Below are 9,004 nucleotides of genomic sequence, written 5' to 3' on the forward strand. Positions count from 1 at the left end.
TGCACCGGTCTTCAGGAAACTTCACTTACCTTAAAATGCAGTGGGTGCAAACAGAACCTGCTGTAGGGGCTTTGGAACCAGGCCACATTTGGGACACTTTTCTCCGTCACCAACTTCTCACATTACATTCATATTTATTGTCCTCAGTCTGGATGGTGATATGAGTCGCTAGACCATTCTGCTGTACAACTGTGAATCGAATCACCAGCAGGTGCAGTAAAGTAGGCTGGAGTAGGCCACACACAAACCTGGGAAAAGTTAGGACTACAGGGTTCTGACACTTACCTTTTCCTGCATGATTCTAGATATCTGGATGGTCCACTAACATTAGCATGCTGACAGTATGGGCAGGAGTACTTTGTTGTGTTGCTGATGGAAGTCGATGGAAGATATGGAAAAATGTCAAGCTGGGCTTGTCCACTGACAACCAGAGGGAGCTGGAAGGAATGTGATTCAGCACACGGGATGCCCTAAAACGAGAACACCACATTCTAATAACTAGAAATCCAGTTTAGTTAGATTTCTCAGCAACGTAAGAGTGAAAATTCTCACCCTTAAGTTCTCCATTTTGGTTAAGCAATGAGTGTAAAGCTATTCTCAGAGGCACTGGACTCAGACTGGAGTGCAGTGCTGCAGCAATCTAGCAGAGAAGTATGAATCTGAAGTACAACTAAAGCTGCCTGGCTTGCTGTGAAATCCTTGCCCAAGAGACACACAGACCACAAGATGCCTATATAGGAGAAGCCATCCAGACAATAACTACACCTCTACCTCGATATAACGCTGTCCTCGGGAGCCAAAAAATCTTACCGCGTTATAGGTGAAACCGTGTTATATTGAACTTGCTTTGACCCATTGGAATGCACAGTGTCCCCCCCACCGGAGCACAGCTTTACCGCGTTATACCCGAATTCGTGTTATATCAGGTCACGTTATATCGAGGTAGAGGTGTATATTGGGTCTGATCCAGATCCCAATAAAATAAATAGGGTTTTCCACTGACTTCACTGAAAGTAGCTCAAAGTATGCAAATCACTCTCATCAGAGAAGCATCAGTATCTGGTTTAATACAGCTTGTCCTCCTTCTGCAAAGATCAACAAAATCTGATTTTTTATTACTTGTACTGCCTAGAGGGCCCATCAGAGACAAGGGCCTATTCTACTATGCACTGCATACACACACTCCCTCAAAACAGCGCAAACCCCAAAGAACTTCCAACTAAAGAATCATTGCATTCACTTTAAAATGTTAACCACTATAATCTTTTTGTTTTTAACTATACTCAAGGACACACAGGATCTTTATTTAAAGAACTAAAACATTTCAACAAGTCTGTTTTGAAAAAATCCATCACTATCTCAATTTTCTAATTTACAGTCAGTAAATGGAAGAAGAGACTACAAGTTGCCAGATGAAGTTACAGCTATAAAGACAATTATTCTCATTTAATATGTATTGGGTGTTTTAAAAAAACAAAACAAAAACAAACAAACAACAACAAAAAACAGTGAAATCTGAATATATGGAAAGAATCTTAGCATACAGTATTTAGCTTTTTAAGTGGCTTCTTCCCTTATTAGAAACTGGTCTTGCCTCACATAGATCTTCCAGTTTTTCAACATTTGAATCATTTCACTATTTAGAACACAGGATGTTATATTCAGTATTGATTCCTATTTAGCTAATCACTTTAAAGCAATTATACAGCCACAATCTGAACTGGAACAGAGTGAGCATTCTTTAACTGGAGCAATTCTCTCTCAGACATTTTACTTTAAATTCTCATCATAATCTTTGAATTATTACTGTTAACAAAGGTGGATGTCCTCATCACAATCTCTATTAAAAGGACAGACGGCTTTACAAACTACATAAAGTCAGAGTAGAGTTTCTATTTCATTAACCCCTTCAGTGTTTTGAAATTGATGACAAAGGTCCTGTTTAAACAGTCATCCTGTGTCTTTATACTGAAGAAGTCAGACACCTCTGGAAAGAATAAGCCTTTAGTGATTGAGCAGCATAGTCCTTCCCCTCCCCAAATAAATAAAACTCTTTGGAAGGGCTTCCCTATTGATACTAGCTGCTAAAACACAGTCCTTTTGAGTGTTCAAATTTTAACAATGCCAAAAAAATAAAACTAAAGAGAAAATAAGAGTCCCCATGCCTGAGCCTGTTGAGTTCAGATAAATTGCAGAATTCCCCCATGCCCATAATTAATCTAAAAACAAGCAAATTGGCTTATAAACTACCCATACTGCTCTTTCACAAAGGAATATTCATACGTACAACTCTTCTGTTTATTGCTATTTTATGCCAGCATTTCTATGGAAACATGTATTTTCAGAAGACTTGGATGTGTATAAACAGAATAATTCACATAGAGAAAAATGCTGTTTCTGTGCCATGTGAACTACCATAACTACGAAAACTGATGGCATATACAGTATGCAAGGCATGTTGCTAGAGGGGGGGAAGAAACAACAACCTGATTCTAGAACAACATACAAAAGAACCCTATGTTTAAAACAGACTATAGACTTTAGGCCTAAATATACTTATTTTTCATAATAAAACTCAATTTCCATATTCCTCCTACTGGTAGAAAAAATTAAAAAGAAGAGTTGACAGGTAAGAAGATCCATTCACTGTATACATGTGGTACTTGCTATCATAGCCTGACTACAGAGCTTTGCTGATGTTAGAAGTGACTTGGTTTAATTCCTTTTTTAAAAAAGCTCTGTTTTAAAACAAAAACTGTATACATTTCAAATTAGCAAAGCCAGATCTGTACAAGTTTCAGTTATGGATTGCTCTTGTCAGTTGCTATCATGTAAGACAGACAGCAAGATCTGTAGCTATCCGGTGTTACTCTAACTACTGCTACTGCTCCTTCCAACCTGGGCTGGAAATCTTTCCAGCTACTTGAATTGGAGCCAGAGGCGACTTCACCCTTGGTCTGCTAAAGCCCTGCATTCCCCCTCCTCCCCACACATAACCCATAGTCAACCAAGTAAAGCAACCAGCCATACAGTTTTAGTCATTTACATAAGCAAGAATTTACAAAACGCATGTATTGCTCTGAATTGCTGTTACTTTATGTTGACAAACATAGTATTCTAGAACAGATTATGGAGTTAACACAATCTGTTTCAGAAACAAACATTCTACTGCTTCTGACAGGAGGGAGACGTGCTTACCAGAGTCCAGGATGAAGTCAGCAGGATTCAAGTTCAAGCATCAAAAAATACGTTCTGAGCCTCAGTGGGAAAGGAGCAATAGCCGTGAAATTGTAACCCATTAGGAAAAGGAGTCTGGACAGCACTTGTGCTGCAGGTGCTACTAAAACGCAATCCTGAATTGCTATGACAGCTATAAGAAATCACCTATTTATTAAATGGCTGGAGAAGGGAAGAATGGAGATATTGCCACCATATATAGCTATCGTAACAAAATGAAATATTAGAATCCCAGTATACGTGTCTTTCTTTGTAGGTTACTGGTCACCGTAGGCCCCGATCTTGCAAGCTGGTCTGGAGGGGCACAAAGGTCCACCCACATTGAGCAGCTTTGCAGGACTGGAGCCTTACATTGTGAACTCTTCAGACAGGGATTGTATGTGTCTGTATAGCAACTACAATGAGGAGATCCTGGTCTTGACTGGAGTGCCAAGCTACTACCAAAATATAAATAACCCATTTCACTCTGTCTTACCAGATGTCAAATGCCAGCTGCTGGGTACATTTTAGCATTATGTTAACTACAATGTTATAGGAGAAATACCATTATTTTTGCTACAATTGAGAGGATTCAAATTAGAAAAATGATGGCATTTTTCTTTAAATATCTTTTCCAGTTTGAGGTCTTAGTTTGAAAGGGAAGTCCTGTTATTTCCCAACTTTTAAAGCAAACACAATACCAAGCATAAAACCTTGACTGTTAAGGTGTGATGTGACACAGCAAGACGACAAATGTGAGTTACAAAGACACTCTGAAAATGTGGTTTATTATTTACTTATTATTATTTTCTTATGTCATCCAAACATGTTTGTTTGTTACTGGGGTTTATTCAGAAGTGCTAGGCTGCTGGAAGAGTTTTATTTACGATTTAAAGTCCACACATGTAGTTTACATGGGTTTTTCCACAGAGAAAAGTCCTCTCTGGTCCAAAATATCGTTGGTTACTAGAGTGTCCTCAAAAGGGCATCCATACCAGTTGCACAGAAGATTAAAATACTCTGAGAACATGTCTGCCAACTGCACAGAGAAAATCTAAGCAGTGCAGAAGGATGTTAGAGTGCTCAAGTAAAGAGCTTACCACCATGCTAGGCCTGGTGTTCCCTCTCTATTATACAATGATGGGGGAGTCACCAGATTTGAAATAACTCTCTTAGTGCAGATCCAAATGTATGCTTTTGAAAACAGTGTGGAAAATTTCAAATGCTGTGTAAAGGGCCTGGTTTTCTAAACAGTGCTGGACACTTGCAACTTCCACTGAATTCCATGTCATTTGCATGTGCTCTGGAGGGTAAGGGAAAGAACAAACAAACCAGAGAGAGAGAGAGAGAAAAAGAAAGCTTCATAGACTTTAAGACCAGAAGGGACAATTATGATCATCTAGTCCAGGGGTGAGCAAATGTTTTGGCCCGAGGGGCACATCTGGGTATGGAAATTGTATGGCAGGCCATGAATGTTCACAAAATTGGGGGTTGGAGTGTGGGAGGGGGTGAGGGCTCCAGCTGGGGGTTCCAGCTGGGGGTGAGGGCTCTGGGGGCTGGAGATGAGGTGTTGGGGGTGCACGAGGGTGCTCTGGGCTGGCACCGAAGGGTTCGAGGGCAGGAGGGATATCAGGGCTGGGGATTGGGGAACGAGAGGGGGTCAGGGGTTCATGCTCCGAGCGATGCTTACCTCCAGGGCTTTGGAACAGAGCCCAGAGCTGGAGTGCGGAGCAGCAGGTTTTTGCCTGGAGCTGGAGCACAGTTCCAAAGCCCTGCTTACCTCAATCAGCTCCCAGAAGCAGCAGCAGCATATTCCACATCCAGCTCCTATGGATGGAGGCACCAGCCAGGCGGCTCTGTGCGCTGCCCCGTCCGCAGGCGCCACCCCTGTAGCTCCCATTGGCCGTGAACCCCCTGGCTGCCCCTACGTGTAGGAGCCAGAGGAGGGACATGCCGCTGCTTCCAGGAGCTGCACAGAGCAGGGCAAGCCCCAGACCCCGCTCCCTGGAAGGAGCTCAAGGGCCAGATCAAAATGTCTGGAGGGACGGATATGGCCCCCAGGCCATAGTTTGCCCACCCTTGATCTAGTCTGACCTCCTGCACATTGCAGACCATAGAACCTCGCCCACCCACTTCTGTGCTAGATCCATAACGTCTGGCTGAGCTAATGAAGTCCTCAAATCAGGATTTAAAGACTTCAAGTTAATGAGAATCCACCATTTACACGAGGTTAAACCTCCATGTGACCCATACCCCATACTGCTGAGGAAGGCAAAAAAACCCAGTGTCTCTGCTGAGGAAGGCAAAAAAAACCCAGGGTCTCTGCCAATCTGACCCAGGGGAAAATTCCTTCCCAATCCCAAATATGGCAGTCAGTTGGGTCTTGCCAAAATGCTCAGGGTCCAACAGCCAGACACTTGGGAAAGAATCCTCTCTAGTAACTCAAAGTCTCAAATAAGGCATCCAAAATTAACAGACACTTCTGTCAATTTTGGCCTCAATCTTTACACTTCAGTTCCTGATCCATAAAACAGAATAATAATTCCACTTTACATCAGAGTATCCTGTGACGTAAAACTCACTTATGTTTACAAAGCACTCAAATGCTACAATACACAGTGTCATAAAAAAAGCCCATGAAGAAATTAATCTATATTCACTTTAGGCTTTAGATGATACATAATAAAAGAGACATAGGGCCCCTTCATCCCCACACTAAACAAGGAAGTTACTGAATAGGTAACCATTCAGAGAGCACCCTCCACACCTTGTGCACTGAATGAGGCAAGGGTCCTGTGGAAAAAAATAGCATGTGACCACATAATTAAAGACTGTATTATGATGCATATGCACAAGGGGGCTGAATTAAGGTTAGATGGGCAACTTTAATCCTAGCATTTCCTAACTTTTAAATTGCACTTTGCAACCTTAAAAGTCTTTTAACAATTGTTTTATATACAGAAAAATAAGGACATGATTCAATTACTATGCAAGTCCAATGGAATCTTTCCACTGACTTCAATGAGAGTTTAACTGGGCCCTTAATGTTTTAAAGCAAAACAAAAAACCCCACTACAAACCTACCACGTGGGGAGAGGAGTTGGAAGAAGGCAGTAAACCAACATTTACCAGTTTCCGTACATTTTCATTGGGCATGTTTTTGTTCGTAATTAAACTTCAACATGCTAGTACTTTCAAAATGTAAACTTTAACAGCAAATATGTGAAAATATAACCAATGCTACGCATAAGAACAAACTGAATCAATGAAGTCCACCAAGAGGTTGACTTATGCAGCACCTTCCCACATTAGTCCTTTCAATATGTTTAATATCTAGTGTACTACCCAAATTAGGCAGTTTGAGAAATGAAGTATTATTTCTAAAACTTAGAACAATGATCGTTTGAGAAAATTCAGGGTTATTAGTAATAATACTTGATATTTGCATACTGTTTTATATCTTTAAATCTATACAGGATGTTCAGTTTCAGTCACCAATGCTTACCGCAGGTATAGGTAGCCAACAAAGTTGCAAAGTGGGCATAAAATGATTTGGTAGCCCTTTATAACTGCTTTGGACAGGTATAAGTAAACAAAAAGTAAGGCAGTATAGATTTTAAAAAAATTCTCAAAAGGTATTTATGGGGTTCTTTTCTAAGAGAGGAGGATGCACAGGCAAAGACGAAGAAGAAAAGCAAGCCAGGCAAAGACAAAGAAGGAAAATAAACAATTCAGTGATGACCATTAAAAGTTATTTATGGATGGGGCCAAATTAAGATATTCTAGCTGCCTAAATCTATTACACAAATTTATACCAAAGCACATTAGTGCTTTTGGTACCAGCTATGAGAGAAAATTGTGTTTATTTTTTCCTACAAAGTAGCTCACTTCAAAACACTCCCTTTTATACTGAAAATGAATAACCTGTTAAGAATTAATGATTAACAGAGTCCTCAATGTTTTATATGGCAAAGCAAGATTTTATTTTATTATTCTAAAGTAGACTTTACGGTAAGATACAGCACAATAAAAACTCCAGTTGTGTAAATAAAGGTCTGATAATCAAATTCAGATTGGTAGTAAGAAGCAATGTTTTGATAAAATCACCAGAGCTGATGTTATCAGATATGCTAATACAGGCTGGAATCCATCCCTTAGTGTCTAAAAAGATAAAGCAACTAGAACTACTTCTGACTTTGTAACAGGCTCCTATACTAAAAACGTGCCAACTAAAAGTTGAGGTTCTGTGAGAACTAAGGGATGCCTGCATACATATATTCCCAGCAGCTAAATTTCTCCTTCTGAGGTTTCATTGCTGTTAGTTATTATTGGGCATAGACTGCCTTTTAACCGAGCAATAGGCTTAGTAGTTCCCTAGCCACCTGGTGTGCGAGTTAAGACAATTCAATTTGTCACCGCATTCAAAAAATGAAAACCAATTATAATTGTGATTCTGAAGTCAAAGAACAGTACAGGCTGAGATGCCCATGTTCAAGCCGAAGATCCCCTATCCTCAGAAAATATTAGCATTTCCCTATTGTGGCTAGTTGTCATAATAGCAATGATTAGATACATTGAAGACAGTTTTCAATTAATGGAGGTTAATGAAAAGTCAGAAGAAGGGGGAAACGAGAGCCCCATATTTTAAATGAACAAAATATCATAAGCCACCTTGGTAAAGAGATCAGCCTGATGTCTTCATAGCCGATTCAGGTTCTGAGCATGGACAGCACTATTTTAGGGCTATAGCTTTCCCCCTGTAAAGCCAGCAGAAAAGGGACCAACATCCTATGAAGCTCTGGAATGTTCACCTTCTGAAATTTCCCTGGAATGTTCTGTAGGATTTGGAAGGGGGGTGGAGGGTAGGCTGCAAGAGAGGCAGGGGACTAGAACTCAGATAGCATCAGTGGAGCCGGAGCAGCCCCAATGTTTTAATGATCTAAAGCCAGATGAAGGTGCCTGACCTAGTACTGCAGGCTTCAATCTTCTCACTGTGGAGAAAATCAAATCCCATTTTGTGCATGAAAGGAAGTGTGAACGTCATTTGGGGTTGGGTCAGAGAGTCAGGCTTACAAAGCTTCCAACGGGAGGAAGGACTGGAACAATGTATTTTCCCTTTAAGGATTCAAGAGAGAGATTCAATATGCTGAACTTCTGTTCAGTAAATAGCCTGCATTACAGCACAAACAGGCAGGTGGCATGTATGTTTAAGTCCAGGAAGAATGAGAGGCACAAACATACCTCTTAAATGTGCCCTGTTTCTCCGGATCTTTTGCCTCCAGCTCAGACAATATCCCAGAAGCAAAGAGGTACCAGTATGGGAATGTAGCTGTGCAATGGCACCAAAACTAAGTAAAAGCTTTAAAGCTACCTAAAAGCCACTCAACTTTATTACCAATAACAAAAAATAGGAAATGTTGGTAACAAAAACAAACTCCTCTGGGCATGGAGCCTGCACCACACCTCTGGACATGGAGCATAGCTATGGAAAAGAAGGAACTGAAGCTGTTGGGAACCACATGGCTTCTTTAAACACCTGCTCTGAAGATTTTGTGCTGCAAAACAGTGCAGTGTGCTCTTTACAGTCAAAATGGGCTTTGCTTTTCTAGAGATTCCCAAAGATCAATGGTGAGTGGGTCTCATAAACATTCAGCTAACGGTAGCATAAAATCCCTCCTGAGCAGCTGTACTGAATCCTTACCTGTAAGGGGCTAAGAAGCTCAAATAACCTGGTTGGCACCTGACCAAAAGGACCAATAAGGAAAGAAGATACTTTCAAATCTTGGGG

General features: G+C 40.8%; 1 long non-coding RNA gene across 3 annotated transcripts in view; it reads right to left on the bottom strand.

The window, feature by feature from the left end:
- LOC117873837 overlaps positions 1–9,004 on the bottom strand; it is a 40,476-nt gene that overhangs the window by 20,235 nt on the left and 11,237 nt on the right. For 2 of the 3 annotated variants that reach the window (XR_004644823.1, XR_004644825.1), the window contains 2 exons: positions 286–470; positions 30–189 (listed from right to left, as the gene is read on the bottom strand). This is a non-coding gene — a long non-coding RNA (uncharacterized LOC117873837). The remainder of the gene's footprint in view (positions 1–29; positions 190–285; positions 471–9,004) is intronic. The other variant, XR_004644824.1, reaches the window with a different exon arrangement.

The sequence above is a fragment of the Trachemys scripta genome, chromosome 2 (genome assembly GCF_013100865.1).
Source record: "Trachemys scripta elegans isolate TJP31775 chromosome 2, CAS_Tse_1.0, whole genome shotgun sequence".
NCBI lineage: Eukaryota > Metazoa > Chordata > Testudines > Emydidae > Trachemys > Trachemys scripta.